The sequence below is a fragment of the Pseudomyrmex gracilis genome, unplaced genomic scaffold, assembly GCF_002006095.1.
Source record: "Pseudomyrmex gracilis isolate BER0280 unplaced genomic scaffold, ASM200609v1 scaffold_2250, whole genome shotgun sequence".
NCBI classification, from domain to species: domain Eukaryota; kingdom Metazoa; phylum Arthropoda; class Insecta; order Hymenoptera; family Formicidae; genus Pseudomyrmex; species Pseudomyrmex gracilis.
Window position 1 is genome coordinate 9,323 of NW_018022834.1, and position 5,814 is coordinate 15,136.

The following is a 5,814-nucleotide window of genomic DNA, read 5'->3' on the forward strand; positions in this document are numbered from 1 at the left end:
CTCATTTAAAATATTAATTTTTATTGAAGAGTCTAAAAGAATATTTGCCTGAATATTTCGCTGAATAATTTTTACTTACGAATGGAAAGTAAGTCCACAAGTTTTAAACTTTGTCACGGAGCACGCCGCGCAACTAACCATTATTAATATATTTTAATTAATAATCACTAATGGACGACAGGCGAAAGATACGCGACGACTTCAAGACATGGATCCATGAATGCGTTTGGAAACCAGCATTGCTATCTGCGCTATTGCGTCATTTTATCTTTGTTTTACATATAATGAGTGATAAAGATAGAATGATACAACAGCAACCATAGATGAAGAAAAGATATAGAAAAATATTCGGTATATATCGACTGCAGCGCTCCTTACGGTAGAAAGCGCGTTATAGGCGGTCTCTCATGACGTAACTTCCGATTACAGAATTTGTACCCCCACCACTGCAATGCTCTCTCCAGTCCTCCATGATATATTATACGTCTATGCGTTTTCGCGCTTCATGTACTGGCGGATTCGTGCTGAGACTGCGCAATAGGCAACACCGTTCCTCCTGTGCTTTCCTAGTTTCTTACCGTAATCGTTGGCCAAGAGCAGACCAAATAGGTGATTCTGTGAAATATACACCTCTGAGTTTATTCGTCCATCGAGCGGTAAGATCTGTGCGTTAAACTGTCGTTTTCACGACATTGCTTTTGACCGCGCGTCAGTTGGCCAAGACGGCCGTGCTCGGCCGCCATCTTGGCAGCCGGTTTCACTGCCCTTGTCTGTGTTGTAGTCGTTCACTGTGGTGTAACTCTAGTGAAACCCGTTTACTTAGCGTTCAGGGCGGGTAGTAGTTTCAGGGTGTCTCTCCCCCGATTCTACGCCCTACCTGTCTAGTGTAGTGCGCGTCGCTGTGCCGTGTGTCACAGATGTCGCAAGAGGGTAAAGACGTTGAGATGCTCGAGGACGGAGGCCCTTTTCGCGGCTTCATTCCCCCAGAGCATGGTGAAGGCTCGCGCGTTAACGTGGGAAACAAAGAAAACAAACCAGATAGTACAAGGGGCATGTCCTTGGTAGACAGCCTGGCCCAAAAAATGGGTCTGAGTGGCCATAAGAAGAAACTAAACAAAAGAGAGCTCTCAACAGAGGAGTGCTCTTCTCCTAAGAAAACCTCCCCCGCCCTTTCAGATACCCAAAGACAACTCCTCCTCAACAAGTACCTCCCAGGGTCAAGGGGCCCGTTTATGGTACATGTAGAGATCTGTAGGCCGGGGGACCCCCCCACGGACAAGGATAACCTTAACTCTGAGTCAGGTAAGACAAGTGCCTCCCTCAGCGTAATAGGATTGGGTAAAAAGCTTAATAAACTTATTGCTTATCAATTCATGCATGCACATGATCTTTGTTTGATAGGCAGAAATAAGTTTTCTGTCTGCTTTTCTTCAGCAGACAGTGCTAATGATTTTGTTGATCGCTTTAAAAGTATATCAGGGTGCATCACCCACTCTGAAGTGTGGACGGCTCACGTCCCGTCCTTCAGGGTCGTTAAGCAGTACGTCCTTAGGGGCATTGATGATGCGGAAGAGACGGCAGAGGATGTTGTTGCTGGCTTACGTTTCCCCCGAGGTGGACCGGTGTGGATCCTTCCGTTCGAGGCGGTGAGAGTTACCCGTAAAGTCAGAGGCTCTTCTGAGAAAAACCCGGTGTACGAAAACACCAACCAGTTCATCCTTAGGTTCCGCACGTCAAATGTACCCAGCTCTTGCCTGTATTACGGCAAGAGACTGTCACTGGTTCCGTACATATATAAAGTTAGAAGATGCGAGTTCTGTCAAAGGTTTGGACACACAAAGTTTTCGTGTAAACAGTCTGGTAATGACAGCAAACGTGTGTGCGAAAGGTGCGGTAAGAATGGCCACTCTAAGCCTTCTTGCACCAGCATCAGTGAGGAGTGCATTAACTGTGTACGCTCCAGGTGTAAGTCTTCAACACACCAAGCTTCAGCTCTTTCTTGCCCTTTGTTCAAAAGACAAAGGGAAATAAATAAGTTAATGGCCTTTTGTGATCTGTGTCTTTCAGGGATGCAGCTAAACTGTGTGATGGTGGTGGTTGCTCGGACTCCCAGGGTTCCCCTGGGAGCGAGTCGGGTGGCGGCCGGGGTTCGTCAGTCCCCCTTCCAACGCTCTCGGAGTTTTGGCCGCCGCCTTCCTTTGGAGGACAAGTGTTCAGGTTCCAGGCTGGTACTTCACCTCCGCCGCCTCGTCCTCGGTCCCGGACTCGTCCGTTCACCCAGAGTGAAGGACTCTCCGGACTTCAGCACGTACCCAGCACGTAGTCAAGAGTGTAATAGGTCTGATGGAAAAAGTAAGTTACGTCAGTCCTCACTATCCTTCGCGGAAGTTACCGGACTGCACCCTCTTTCCAAGTCAACCCTCACGTTAATCAATAACGAGAAAAATTACAACAACAGAAGGGAGGAGGAAGGTGGTAATCCTCCCCCTCTCGCCCTACAAAATTCTAGGGAACAAACTCTCTCCCCTATTCTCGAAAAATACAATCTAGACTATACAAAACTCAATCTTTCAAACCTAAGTACAAACAACCTACATAACGTTATTGAAGAATTAATTTCATTAGTCTCTTACCAAACTAAGAGCCCTTCATAAATCTTTTCAAACTAATCCGAAACCATGAATTCAGTCAATCTTACACAATGGAATTGTCGTTCATTGGTGCGTAATCTGGATGCTGCTAGACTGTTACTCCAAGATACGGGGTCAGTGGCTGCATTCTGTGAGACGTACATGGACAACAATACAATCTTGACCTTCCCTAACCATGAAATCATATTCAGAGATCGCAATCGACATGGCGGTGGTGTTGCGATAGCTGTAGCCTTTTATTGTAGTTTTTTATTTAAACATATAAAATTCCAGATCTCTGATATTCCTGATCTGGTCGATTTATGTCTTCAAAACTCAGTTGAAGTTGTAGCTCTACAACTTCTCTTCCCGCATAACAAATCTCTATACGTCTTTTCAGTATATAGCCCTCCACGCTCTTCGTCCAGTTACACGGACACAACCTTTTGGCCCACTTTCTTCCAGATCTGTTCTCGGTTCCAACCGTCAGTAATCTGTGGCCATTTCAACGGAAAAAGCCCACTCTGGTGTCACTCTCCCCCCTACTCCAATGCAGAGAAGAAAAGTATTGAAAAAGCTATTACTAGTTCCCCCTTTTTTGTTCTTAATGACGGCAGTCACACGTGGTGTTCCTCTGACCAGCTGAGTCGTTCCTCTTTTGACTTAACTATAGTCTCACAATGTCTTGCCCACCGTTGTTCGTGGAAAGTGTGTGACTTTAGCTACGGTAGCGATCACTTCCTCGTCGTCACTGTTATTAGTGACAGGTTCGGGGGCCGTACCGCTTGTCGCTCCTATTACTCGGTTGGAAAGGTGGATTGGGAAAGGTTCAAACTCACTGTTCTTCTCAGTCCGTCAATCTTCCTCTTCCACCCTCCACTAACGATTGTAATATAAATGCAGTGTACAATAATCTGACAAACTTTATAGAAGATGCGTTGTTGGCGGGAGCTCGGGTAGTGAATAAACTCGGAACTTCTAGAAAACCCCCTCTCCTTGGTGGGATGCCTCTTGTTCAACTGAGTTCTCGCGAAAAAGGGTAGCCTTCGCCCAATTCTGTGCCTGCCCTAGTTTTGAAAACCAGGAAAACTACATCAAGACCTCCAAAGAAGTTGCTAGGTTCCTGAGAAAAAAGAAGCGAGAAGCCTATCGTAAGTTCTGTGGATCACTACATGCAAACTCAGATATTGGCTCGGTCTGGCATAAGGTTAGGGCTTTCTCGGGAACTCGTAACAGGTCGAGAAGTGCCGGGAACAGGAACTGCCTTGACCCGACAGGGTTCTGTCTGGCGTTTGACAAGGTTGCTCCTTCGAACCCTCCTCCCCCCTCAGACGAGGTGGTTTGGGACGAGGAACGGGAGTTGCTTGGTTCCGGGTTGGTTGGGTCGTTTATGGACTCCTCTATCTCCTCCGACGAATATACTTCGGTTGTCAAATCTTTAAAAACTATGTCCGCTCCCGGCCCTGACTTGATAACCAACTTCATCATAACGCAACTCTCTCTTGAGTTACATCAGTATATCCTGGAAATCCTGAATTGGATGTATTCTGGTAAGAAATATCCAGACCAGTGGAAACAATATTTTGTAGTTTTTGTTCCCAAACCGGGTCGTAGCGGATCATATAGACCTATCTCTCTAGCTAATAACCTCCAAAAAATCCTAGAAAAAATAATGTGTAAAAGACTAGAGTGGTGGGTCGAAAACAACGATATATTCTCCTCTCACCAGTTTGGGTTTAGACGTGGTCTGTCGTGCACGGATAGTATCTCAATGCTTGTGTCTCACGTCAAACTAGCTAATAATTCACGTAAAGTCACAGGTTCAGTTTTTCTGGATGTCGAAGGTGCCTTTGACAACGTCAATCCGAACAAACTTCTAGCTATGCTCCCCAAACTGGGGGTAACCCCACGAATGGTGGCCTTTATATCATCGGTAGTGAAGTATCGGGACCTGGAGGCCTACGTTTCGGGTGTTCTCATGCAGAAGAGATCTACCTCTCGAGGCCTTCCACAGGGCTCGGTTTTGAGTCCGGTATTGTTTAATATATATGTGTCGAACGCTGCCTGCCTCCCACTTTTAATGCCTTGATATACGTTGACGACGTGGTGGTGTATTGTTCTAACCAATCCATAGTCGAGGTTACTAGCAGACTAAACGTAGCGTTAGACAGGATATTTAGGGCCTCCGCACAAACTCTTTCTTAACGCGTTACGTTACGTTAAGTATTAGTTTGTGCGTTGAATAAAGTTCAAGTTTACATACAAATCTAAGTTTACGACTAGTAATTAACGTCACGTTACGTTAAATATTAGTTTGTGCGTTGAATGACGTTTAAGTTTACGTACAAATCTAAGTTCATAGCCAACTTAACGTAACGTAACGCGTTAAGAAAGAGTTTGTGCGGAGGCCCTTAGACACCTCGCCTCTCTTGACCTAAAAGTCTCTCCTAATAACTCAGTAGCTACCTTTTACGCTCTCAACTCTTTACGTAATACAAAGTGGCTAATCAAGAAACATAATATACAGTTACAAATAAACCTATCTCCTGTCAAACTCGAGAGGTCAGTGAAGTTCTTAGGAATTCACATAGACTATTCGTTAAAGTGGAAGAAACACGTTATGGAAACACGTCGGAAGGTCCTTCCGCGAATCAATATCCTCAAAGCTATCGCAGGGATAAAGTGGGGATCTCACCCTTTCATACTGATCACTGCCTATAAGGGCTTAGGCTGCGTTCCGAAATGTACTGCCAGTACTAGTGGTATGATGTCACAGAAGTGTACTGTAGATAGCGTTCCGTTTTAACTTTATGCACTTTTTCATTACTGCAAAAAGAGAAAACGGAACGCACTAGCAGTATGTTTCCAACAAGTTTCTGTAAGTTACTCTCGAATTATTTATTTTACAATGAATGAAACGGAAGACACAATAATAAAGATATAATAACATTGGCTGTGAATACGTTAATGAATAGTATATATGAATCAAGTGATTCTAGTGATTCAAGTGATTCAGATATTGAAATAATAGTTACACTGAATCGATTAACCTATGTACCAAGGATACGATACCAGAATTATGTAGAAAATATTGTATCATCATATTCAGAAATGGAATTTAAAATGCATTTTCGGTATGTTGTGTAATAATTAAAAACTTAAAAAAATAAAATATAATAGTCGC